Here is a 12,867-nt window from a genome sequence, read left to right as displayed (position 1 = left end):
TGTCTTTATTAGTTGACTACAGGAAACTAATGTGCATTTATCACATAAATTAAATGACTTTGTGGTCCATACTGTATTATTCACTCTCCAAAAATCTATAGGCCCATTATTTAGATTTCTTGTTTCTTCTTAACTTTTCAGGGGATCCCTAGTTAGCAACCTTTGTTAGGAAAAGATTCTAAGGCCCTATTCTAGGTAAATTATAGTCACCCATTAGACTGAGGTGAGATCATGAAGCAACAGATAATTAGCACCAACAATCATAGAACCCACTCATGGATATAATGGCTTAACAAAACAAATTAAAAACTGGTCTGATTTAGAGAAGCTCAGAGAAGTTTTGTTTGGCCCACGCTATAATTTAAACTGTATTAAATTAGGTGAAAATATTTATTAACCAAAAAAAATGCAAAGAAAATCTGAATTTCTGGTTTACCTTGATAAGTGGCAATGCTATTCCTGATTTTTCAGAGCAACAAGCAGATGATGTTGGGTGACAATTTCTATCTCCCTCAGACAAGCTTAGGACTCTACAATAGTGTTCCTACACACAGTTCACTCATTTACACCTGCTGGCCCCGTGGGACAGTTGATACTGTAGACCCTTGAGTTTAAAATCTTAGTAAGCCACCCAACCATGTCTAGGGTTAGAGCAGCAAAATTAAAAATGTGCTTCTAATTTGGTTTATAACTTCCTAATTCCTTTTTTTTTTTTTTTTTGTTTTACCAATTATTTCAAACTAGTTCTAAAATTGACCTAGTTTGGAAATTCACTAGTTCTCTTTTAAAGACCAAAAATTTAAATATATGACACATAAGAACACTGGAATTGACATTTTTGTATAAAATAGGAAAAATCCAGAGGTCAGCCCAGAAGATACTGTGACTATGTCAAATCCAGAGCAGACAGAAATCTTAAGAAAGAAATGTCATGCCCAAATAATGAAAGCGAGTCAGCAAAGGCAGCAATTATAAATTTTCATGTTTTTCAATACAGATAAAATTCTCTTCATTTACCCCAGATGTGTTTTTCTATAAAGCATGGTTGAATGGAAGCCTCCATGTTTTTGAATGGGTAAAGCTTAGAGATGATAACCCAAGTAACAGAGGGGAGGCTGGTGAACCTGTCCAAAAGAGGCATTTTCAGAACAAGCTTATGTTTTTATTTAGATGGTATGTTAGAGATCCATAAAAATAGCAAAATTTCTAAAATCGCCTTTATTGATATTTTCGGTAAGGGTGATTGAAAAGACCTCAATTTACCTGACTTTGGGTAGGGAGATGAATATTACAGTATTTTTAAAATGATCCAACCTCAAATTACCTACCTGGAATACCACTGCCCAGGATTTGGAATTAAACAGATGTAGATTTGAAACACGGTCAGCTATTTATTTTATAATAGTGAACATCTGGTAAGATAATAAACATCAGTCTCATAGCACAGTACCCAGGTTACATTAAAAAAAATATATTCTCTGATTCACAAATGTGCCTTCTGTGCCTCTCAAACACAGCTGAGACATGCAGTCCTCAAAAAGCAGAGCTGAGTGCGGAGGCCAAGTGTAGAGGCAGAGAGTTTGATTCCGAAGTTCCATAATGTTATCTATTAGGATACTTTAGAGACAAACATTAAAAATTAAAACCATGGCCACTAGAAGAAGTTGCTATGGCTTTCAGAACTCATATAAAACAAAATAAGATGAAGTAATTTAAAAACTGCTGACATTTCCAATTAACCTTGCATTCTTTGGTGGTTCTTTATAAAAATTACTGAGAATATGCTCACATACAGCTCAGGGCTGATGCCAACATGCTCCTTCCCCTGGGACTGATCTAGTAGGGCAGTGGTTACCAAGATTTCTACCATTCTTTCATTTTCACTGGTATTTAACTAGTATTTCACTACCATTGCTCTGCCTTCTTGAAGTCCTATACCTCTACTTGCTATTGACATTAATCTTTAGCATTCTTTTGTTCTATAATAACCTCTCACTGAGTCAGGTCATTTTTGTCCTCCCCAGCTGCTGATAAAGCTTGCCCCAGGCAATTACTGTATTCACCTCAGACCACCAGAAGATTTAGTTTTCCTAATGTCCGTGAACGTTTGGAAAGAACCCAAGTCTGTAAGATGACTCCCAGAGCAAGTCGAGCTTAACACACAGCAGAAGCCTCTTCTTTGGTCTTTCTTTCCAATTGGTATCCCCATTTGCCTGCTGGATCCAGTGTTTCTTAATCCCAATTTCAGGGCTTGATTCTTTATATTCGTTGGATTTACATGACCCAATATTATTTTCCCAATGCCTTCAATTTTAACACTACACATTACTTAGTCCATTATACCATAAATCCTAAATAAGAGATGCTCCCACAGTCAGCTCCTATGGCAGACTCCCTGGCCTCACAGACAGGAAAAGTATTCCAAAAAAGACCACGAAAAAATAAAGGGTAAAAAAGGATAAACATCAAGGCAAACTAGAACAGAGCAAAGATCAGGGCAGAAGGAACAGAAAGCAATGGACACAAAGAGAAAGAACTTAACATCTGCTGAACCTTATGTTGTCAAAATCAGTGGTGGCCGCCCAGTCAAAAATATTTTACCTCCTTCAGGATAAATAAACTTCAAGAGATTAATAAATCTACCCAAAATTAGATACCTACCAACTTAAAGAACGAGAATTCAAATTCAGAACTGGCTACATTATCTACCAAAGCACGGGGCTCCCATAACACATAACATAACAACATATATGTATTTTTTTCATCAGTTTTAATGACATATTGCTTAGGATGTGAGAAGCAGGGCTTGACACACCACTTTGAGTGGAATGGAATGAGGGGGTGCTGTTAGTACAAAGAGACTGAGGGAGGCAGGATGGGTAAGTTAAGAAGCTAAAAGAAAAAAAAAATGTGTTCTTACCTGGGCCCTGGCTGCAGCCTGGTCCTGTGGAAAAGACAATGAGCAGTTAGCAACACCTGGGGGACAGGTGTTCTCCTTACTGGGATTAGAGCAGGCGGAGACCACAGTCTCTTAAGAGGCCAGAGTTGAAAACAGTTCATCCAAAGGTAAGTTCTTCTTAGATCTTCCTCCTGAAACAGGGATACAATACTCTCGATGTGAATTTACCCTGGGGAACGCAGAAAATTACACTTCTAAATTACAGTTAGAAACCCAACAAATAAATGTCACAAAGCTCCAACCTTGAATTGATAGGAAATCCTTGAAAATTAGAAATAGTGCTTTTTTTTTTTAAATGATGGAAGAAACCAAGACTCAAAGGGTTTAAACACCCTAAAACTGCAGAGATAACAAGAAGCAGAGTTGACACTGCAACACAGTTTATCAGACTCTGAAGTTATTTTTCATCATAAGTAGGCTGTAAGTTTCCATTACAGTAACACACTGAAAAATTACCTTTTGAACTGGCTGAATAGAAATACTGATTTCCTACCTGAGATCATTATTTCAGATCATGGAGCCAAGTCGTAGTTGATTCATGTTATTTGTTTTTCAAAATGGAACTTCAGAACATATATTAACTGCTTTAAGGATTGCTGAAACTCCACATTTAAAAATGGTAGTTTAAATTGTGTTTTCTTTCTACATTTGCTCAATATGGAAATGGTTAATATTGTAGCTTTAGCACCCATTTAAGCCTTCAGCTTACTTTTGCTAATTATAAGCAAATCAATTGTTATAAGAAGTAGAATGTGATATTATATATATATTTTTTTCTTTAGTCAAGAGAATCATCTCCTGGATAGTTAGATTCCAAATGACTTGGCAAGACAGAAAGTCAATGAAGTACAATAAATAGACCCAGCGGAAACATTTTTCCTAAACAGCCCAGTCTAAACCACTCATTCTTCAGATATTGTCAAGATTGGATTAGCCTGGTTTAGGGAATCACATTTTCTAAATGAAATTTTGCAGCTGAAATGCCAAAGTTTTTATCATGCTATTATACCCTTGAGAAAAATAACAAGCAGACTATTTCACTCTTTTCTGGCTATTTGGTATGAAGCCTAAGTCATTTCCATAAAAGAACCAGATTTCTCCCTGACTCACCAGTACGTAAATTGGGATTAGCAGACTCTCAAAAAGTAACTGAAGGACAAAGAATAAAACACTGTTGCCATAATCACAAACCTGCAGAGTCTTCAGTAATGAAAATATTTACACTTCAGACTTTAGAATGCTAACATGGAAAGACCTTGTGGAGAAATAACTCAATCAACCAAACCACACAGTTAAGCACTCCTACTCCTCACCATCATACACGTACTGAAGCCATCATCAAGTGAGTCTGAAGACAGTGAATAACCACCTATATCTTCAGGTCCAGAGTTAAGAGTTTTGCTGATGCTCACAAACTCTGTTTTGAAAGGCAAAAATCAGGTGGAGTCTCTTTAGAGCCAGGTGACGATGACAAGGGCTTTTCATAGGACTCTGGTGCCTTCAAGGTCAACAGTAAAAGGAGTAGCAAAGGAGAGTGGGTAAGGATAGGGCAGAAATATTGATTTATGAGCTTTCCACACCTCAACGCTGTATTTCATGAAAAAAATGAACACAGGATTGTACAACCCCTATTTAATGCTGACTTGTCAGGTCTTATAAAGTATTTGATTCTAGCTTGTTACCTGTAAGGGTCAGGTCTCTGTTTTTAAGAAACTATAACCAATATTGTGACTTAAAATTCCCAGGGAAAAAAACAGCAGCTTGTCCATAAGACTGAGTGAAAATGTAAGATCTTCCACAATAACTGTATAGAAATTATATTTCTAGAAATACCTTGGGTAAAGTAGCAACAAAAGATAAGTGGGCAACAAGGGGATTCCGTGTTCTCAGCCCCTCTTGTCCTTGTGGCACATTATATTTGTATATATTCTGTCTTTCTGAGTATGGTAAAGATCAGTGTGATAAGGACCAAAATGTGCTGGTAAATGCATAAAGCTCTGAAGCATATAATATGGTAGTGCCATTATTATCATCATCATCACCATAATGCTCACCAATGAGTCAGGAAAAGAATCCTAATTATAGTGTAGGGAAAAAAAAAAATCAAGCTGCCCTGGCAAGAGAAATGTAATAGATGAATTATTTTTGCAATGCTATCTGATCATCAAGAGATATTGCCTTTGATCATTTCTTACATCTCTTACCATGAGGTAGAGTGAAGACATTTCCTTGAAGTAACTTGAAGGGAAATGTTTACATTACATACTTACAGCCTCACACTAATACAATTTTGTAAGTGTTCTAGGCTATTTCATAGAGGACAACCACTACCTAATAGAGGAGCTAATTAATAGAGCTAATTAATAGAGGAGACCTCCTGCAGAGGCATCAGAATTGAATTATGAGACAGGGGTCCCAAATTTGAGTTCCAGGTTCTAACTAACACACCATAAAGATTTTGCCCTTCAAGCCTTCAACCTTTTCTTCTATAAAATAAAATCTTTCTCTGTTTATGGCTAATTTAAGTAGCCTGTATGTACCAGGAATGAGGTAGGAACACCAAAGGTAGAGTCAGAGGGAGGAACATATAATTTCTGCTTTCAAGGAATGTGCAAATACTACAGGACACCACTACAGATACCACAGACACACACACACACACACACACACACACACACACACACACACAAACACACACACACACACCAAAATTAAGCATAAGCAGCGATACGCTTTAAGGTTACAGTTGACCAATAAGATGTAGTAAAGGTAAACTACTAATGCAGAGATTGAAAAGTCTGCCTCAGTTATAAACATGTAGAATATAAACAGGTAGGACCACATACTGTGGGTAATTGTAATGTGTAGACATAGGCCCATCAATGGCAACAAAAGGAACGCTCTGGTGGGAGATGTTGCTAAGGGGGAGGAGGCTACACATATGAGGGGGTGGGGGTACTTGAGAAATCTCCCTACCATCCCCTCAGTTCTGCTGCAAACATAACAGTGCTCTAGAAAAACAAAGTCTTGGGGCACCTGGGTGGCTCAGTCAGTTAAGCATCTGACTCTTGATTTTGGCTCAGGCCATGATCTCATGGTTCATGAGATGGAGCCCTACGTCAGGCTCTGAGCTTAGATTTCTCTTTCTCCCTCTCTCTGCCCCTCCCCTGCTTGTGATCCCCCCCCCCCAAAATAAATAAATAAATAAATAAATAAATAAATAAATAAATAAATATTTTTAAAAAACAAAGAATAATAAAAAGTAAAATAAAAAATAAAACAAAGTCTTAATGAAAACAAATAGCACGTGTCTTCAAAAGTTCGTCTGAAGAAAGAGGACTTAAAAGACAAGAGTAGAGATGGACTGTGGAACTTACTTAGGTTTGATATCTAAATTTTATTCAATATGAACAGGTAATGAGGATGTGAGTCTTTGTATTACAAGAGGATTTGCCTAAGTAGTGACTTGTCCACATATAATCCTTACTTGTTTTCACTGATACTTTTCAGAATTACTGAATTGTCTCCCACTTAGAATGCAGTAAATGCAGATATTCAGAATAATTTCTACTTCTCTTATTAAAAAAAAAGATATGGCTCTATCAAATGACTTTTCTTAAAACAGAGGCCTAACAATCATAGTTATTCATTAGATATTATTATTAGATATAGAGAGATAATTACATACATATTTTATATATATCTTGAAAGTTTGCAATCACTGAAAGTGATGCTCTTTTAGAAATGTTTACTGCATAATCATTGTGGCAGAGAAGGAAAAGTACTGCTTAAGAAGAAGATGACCTTTATTGTCATCAGTTTTTTCCTAAGTGACGAGAAAATTTTCTGGGCTACAGTTCTCGCTCCCAAAAATTCTTTTCCTTCTTTCTTCCTCTCCTCTCCTCCATCTTCCCTCCTTCTTCTTTTTTCCTTTTCCTTCTCTTTTTTCTCCTCCTCCCTCCCCTCTTCCCCTTTCCTTTTTTCCACCATTATATTTATGAAGTGTTAAGAATCATCTCGAAATACAGAGATAAAAGAATCAGTAATCGCCCTAAGAAACTTATTTGCTGGTTAGAAAGCAAATTAAAAAATTAGCAAAATATAGAAAATTCACCTGAAGTAAATTTTAAGAGCAAATAGGAATTAACCAGTTATTCTCATAGGCGCCAATAGAAGCAACCGCAGATGACCATGGATGCACACCCAACACAGAATGTCTAAATAGAGATGGACAAGGTGAGGCACATGGAGGAACCATGTGGATAAAGTAGTATTTGAAATTGAAGTAAAGGTAAGGATTAAATAGGCATGAGATGGAAATAGGGGTGAAACTGTGTAAAGATGTAAGGAACATATGAAATCGCTTTAAAATGAAAGTGATGGGGTGCCTGGGTGGCTTGGTTGGTTGAGCATCTGACTCTTGATCCCAGCTCAGGTTGTGACCTCACGGTCCATGAGTTCAAGCTCCATGTTGGGCTCTGTGCTGACAGCTCAGAGCCTAAAGCCTGCTTGGAATTCTGTCTCTCACTTTCTCTCTGCCCCTCCTCCACTTGTGCTCTGTCTCTCTCTCAAAAACAAATAAACATTAAATAAATGAAATGAAATGAAATGAAATGAAATGAAAATGAGCAGGGTGGTACAGGAGTTCAAGGTACAGATGAGGGACAGTGTAAGAAATAAGGGTGCAGAGGTGGACAAAGGCCAGATTATGAGAATCAGGGTGAGCTATGTAATTGGGATTTTATTCTTTCAGTTTGGTTATGGGTGGTTCCTGAATTGTAAATACTAGAAGGACTTGATCAGTGTGCCTTTTAAGAAAGATCATTCTAGCAAGCATGATGAGAAGGGGTTGGGAAAGGACCATACTAACATGGAGGAAATCAGTAATAAAATATAGTGTAGCTCAGTCAAAAGATGGTAATGGATTTTAGGTCATAGAGAGGTAATGAGAATTATAAGAGATATCAAGAAAATAAAACAGTTAAGATTTAAATATTATTCCATGTGACTGTCAACAGAGGAAGAAGGGTCAGGGATGACTATTATGTCTCTCATTTGAGCTTAGTATGACTTGGCTTTGGCAAAAGAGGAGCCACTAAACCTCACTGGTGCACAACAAGACACAATTGTTTCCTGTTCAGGCCATTGCTGCTGTTTCTACACTAGCCAAGCACCACTGGGCTTGACTCTACACTACACGTTGGGTCCAAGTCTGCTCCACCTCTCATCCTCGTTGGACCAACATATACCTGAAGCATCATCTTCTTATCAGGAAAGGCAGAAAGTCATAAGGAAGTCCATCCAACAGCCTTTAAACCTTAAATTGTGTCATAAATACCACCACTGTCCTGGTGAAAGCAAGTCATATGGCAATGAATGGGAAGTGTACCCACCATGAAGCCATGGCAAGGGTGTGTACATATTATAATAATCCAGGGCAGTGGGCAACAGAGACTAATAATTCAATTTACCACAAGCCCACTGTGGATGGTGGAGGTATTCTTAAAATAAGGAATTATAAAACAGAGAGCACAATATGGACCTAGAAAAAGAGAATTTGGGTTATTGAAATGCTTCCAGCACTTAAAATCACTGGTGTTTAGTAGGTAGTATGGTATATAGATAGAGCTGTCAGGAGAATTATAACTGGGTTGGGAACACAAATGAGAAGCTCTCAGCATTGATATTCAAAAGGCACTGTGGGTCAAATAATGAAGAAACTCTAGGGGAAAGAATCCCAACATTTAAGGGTTGAGAAGCAGCAGAAGACTCATAAAGGAAAATGAGATAAATGGTAGAGATATAAAACCAAAGGAGAGAGTAATTTTATGTGCTAAAAGGTACAGAGGGGTCCAGAGAGGAAAGGACTCAGAATTCTTAATTGGATTTAGAATTTAAAAGAACATTAATGGCCTTTACCAGAACCATTTCAAAAACATGGTAAAGTTAGAATCCAAAGGCATCTCGAAAAAGATGACTGTTATCTTTCCAGTTGTTCCAGCATGATCTCCCATCCTTACCCCTATCATTCACATCCCTTCCTCTTTAACATAAAAGCAACTCTATCTCTTAAACATGTGCTGTGTCAATGCAATTCTCTGTATCCCTGCTCAGGCCAGTACAATAACTACCACATCCTACAAGAGCTTCCTGTCAGCTCTTCTGCCTCCATAATCCATTTCCACATCACAGACACACCAATCCTTAAGAAGAAAAAAAATCAGATAATTGTAGTATACTGACAAGTACAATATAGAGGGTTAAAATAGGTCTTAGTCACTTTCTGTGGCAAAAACCTACTTTAACCCTCTATATTGTACTTGTCAGTATCTTATCTTTTTATGTATTTTCTATCTCCAAACATTACTGCAGATATATTGCCCTATGTATAAGTCACATCCATATTTTGCAAACATGGAACTGGACCTCAAAAGATGTTAGTAACTATTTGTTGAATAAATGCATATTATTGTCGGTTAACTGAAGCGAGCTGAAGAATAAACAGGATAAAACTCGGAAGGTAAAAAATAAATTCTAAACCATGATCAAAAAAAAGGAGAGAAGATGCACTACTGTTGCAGACTATGAGTCTGGAGTTCTCTCTTGTCCAGCAAGAGAACAGATGCAGAATTGAATACAAGAAAGGCTAATGTCCAGGAGGAGATAAGAGCCCCAAACAGGGGTTTCATCTCCGTATTTATTGAGCTCACAAGACGTTACCCACATAGTGAATGTGAAGAAAACAAGATCTTACACACATGAACATGGAGAAAAACATCAGGTAGTAATCATTAACTTGTGTGTGTAAGAAGCAAAGGGTCTGGGGGGGGGGGTAGGCAAGTGGAGTTTGTGATCAAGGTACATTGGTGTTCAGATGGAAAGTAATTTTACTCGTGATCCCATTACAATATCTCTTTAGCTAGCCTTGGGCACTTTCATCCCGTGGTGGCAGCTTTCCACCCTAAGCTTTTTTCTAACCCATTTATGTAAGTAGAACCTATTTCCCCACACACTACTTGGACAGCATGGGTCTTATTAATTTGTTTGTATATTCACTTATGGATGTATATATGTACTTTCCTGCAGTGACTAAGGCATTGTTAAATACTGACAGGAGTAGAAGTTGGGAATGTAAAAAAAAAAAAAAAAAAAAAAAAGCAGAAATCAGAGGAAATAATGGAGAATAGGGACTGAGAAAGGAAGTCTGGAAGAGAGTAGGTTTCAGATTGGGAATGGAGTTACTAGCCACGGGACAAAAAAGAGACCCTTTTTTCTACCTAAATTAGCAAAAGGTATGGATAATCAATGCTTGTTTGTTTTTTTTTTTCTTTCTTCCTCAAAACTACTATACCTACCATTGTATAAGCTACTCTCCTCATTTGGTATTTCATGCAGATTTTCCTCTCTCTTTAGAGATTCTGATACAGCATTACTTTTACTGGCCCTGCAGGTGCTCTTTTTAAGCAAGTGTTTATATAACCACTAGTTTATTTTTTTTATTGACAATAGGATTTTTTTTTAATTTTTCATTATTGTAAATCAAATTGCTATATGTGTATGTGTATGAAATAAATATATAAATCTTTGTGCAGGTCTTTGAATATTTCCATGGTAAAAATTCCTAGAGTTACTATATTTGAAGAGTTTAATCTTATGAAATATATTACAAAATTGGCTTCTATAACTTTTTCTACCACCTACTCTACTTCCTTCATGAACAATAAAAATCATGCACTCAAAATTTTTATAGTTTGATAGGTACTGAAGCTTCTTTTAAGGTAAATTTATTTGATTTCCAGTGTACTTGAAGTGTTTGTACATGTATTCTCCATTAAGATTTCTTTTTCTGAGTTGTTTGCTCATGTCAGCTATCTAATTTCTTATTGGGATTTTTTTTTTTTAATTCATGAGTTCTGGTAGCTCCTTATGTATTTACATGATATTTAAGGTTAGCATAAATAAATTACATTTCATAGAGTCTAACAAATCATGGGAACATGTATTGTTATATACAATAATCAGTAATGTATACAATATGTATATTATATATGGCAGGAAAAATTCCTGCATATAACATTATGATATAATATTAATTTTAAAATTTATCCCATCTTAGGGATATTAAGTGGTGTAAAAAAAATAGGGCACTGTTATAGTATGCAGATTAATTATCTTCAAAGATGCCCATACCCTTATTCCTAGAAAACATGAATATATTTTTCTCTGGAAGAAAAGACTTGGATGTTGATTCATTTTTGAGAGAGAGACAGAGAGACAGAGAGTGAGCGGGGGAGGGGCAGAGAGACGGAGAAACACAATCCAAAGCAGGCTTCAGGCTCTGAACTATCAGTACAGAGCCTGATGCAAGGCTCGAACTCATGAGCCGTGAAATCATGACTTGAGCCGAAGTGGGATGCCCAAGTGACTGAACCACCCTGGGGCCCTGGAAAAAAAGGACTTTGCACATGCAATTAAGATTACTGAATTTAAAACATAGAGATTTCTTAGATTATCCAGGTGGACCTAAACTAATTACATGAGCTATTAAAAAACAAAGAACTTTCTCTGTCTGAGAATAAATGATATGTGGCAGGAAGGGATGTGAGAAAGATTCCAAGAGGGAGAAACAGTAGATGTGCCGTCACCAGCACATAGACCCATGTACCGTGAAGGGAGAGAGAGATCTCTAGGAGTCAAGGGCAGCTGACAGACACAAGGAGATGAGATCAATGCCCTTCAAGTGCATTCAACATTTTCTGCCAACAACCTGAATGACCCTGGAAACTTCTAGATGAGAGCCCAGGATGATTATTGCCTTGATTTTGGACTTGTAAGACCCAGATCAGAAACAATAGCTATGCCCACCAGACTTCTAACTTATAGAACTATGAGAAAATAAGCATATATTATTTGAAGCTACCAAGTTTGTACTAATCTGTGACAGCAGCATTGAAGACTAATACAATTATAAAACAAAATTAGGTATATTAATTCAAGAAGACAGTTGAATTCTAAAATCTAACATTCCCCAGATTTAGAACAATGTAATTTTATGAAACCAGAGATGAGAGAGAACAAACACTACATTAAAGCAAACGAAAGAAAACTTCTGGAGTTTTTAAATCCAAACATAATATTGTCAATTGTAAAGTTTTAATTTATAGTCTAGAACTACACTGGAAACTTCAAACTTGTGTATTCTTGAAATTTTTTCATTTTTTTGGTTTGCTTTTCACCATTTTGAAAATTATCCAGGGGTCTCTGTAAAATATGCCTTGCAGCTGACTGCATATTTCTGACAATCTGAACTAGTAAGTGAAAGGCTGTGTATTTTTACTTCAACAAATTAAAAACAGGAACAAAGTAGAAATAAACATTTCTGATACAAAATTCTAAGGACACAATTAAAACAACCAGCCACTATTATAAATTTCTTTTCAAGGTTATAATTTTTAAGATGTAGGAAAATTATTCTGAGATTGTAAGCCAAATAAACAAGTGCTCATAAAAATATGAATATGTGAGCATGTAACTTGATTAACAGACCCAGGGAGTGATAAAATTTTCCAAATATCACTGCATCTTACTGTTTAATAACTACATTACTCAAGTGAAGAAGTTGCAAAACATTTTTCTCTTCTATTTATCACCATAGTCTTAACTTGATATTATAATTTTATTTATTTTTTCTTTTTTTAATGTTTATTTACTCTATTTTTGAGAGAAAGAGAGACAGAGAGTGCACAGTCCAAGGGAGGGGCGGAGAGAGAGGGAGAGAAAAGAGAGAATCCAAGCAGATTCCGTGCTTCAGCACAGAGCCTGATACAGGGCTTGAACCCAAGAACCTCAAGATCATGACCTGATACAAAATCCACAGTCAGATGACTAACTCCCTGAGCCACCCAGAC

The 12,867-nt window shown here is 36.6% G+C and overlaps 1 long non-coding RNA gene across 1 annotated transcript in view; it reads right to left on the bottom strand.

The window, feature by feature from the left end:
• The window catches only part of LOC123602280, a 250,199-nt gene that overhangs the window by 135,050 nt on the left and 102,282 nt on the right, over positions 1 to 12,867 (bottom strand). The window contains exon 2 of the long non-coding RNA XR_006714436.1: positions 2,921 to 3,090. This is a non-coding gene — a long non-coding RNA (uncharacterized LOC123602280). The remainder of the gene's footprint in view (positions 1 to 2,920; positions 3,091 to 12,867) is intronic.

The sequence above is a fragment of the Leopardus geoffroyi genome, chromosome A1 (genome assembly GCF_018350155.1).
Source record: "Leopardus geoffroyi isolate Oge1 chromosome A1, O.geoffroyi_Oge1_pat1.0, whole genome shotgun sequence".
Taxonomy (NCBI): Eukaryota; Metazoa; Chordata; class Mammalia; order Carnivora; family Felidae; genus Leopardus; species Leopardus geoffroyi.
The sequence above is the reverse complement of the archived record's forward strand: the minus strand, read 5'-3'. Positions and strand labels throughout refer to the sequence as shown.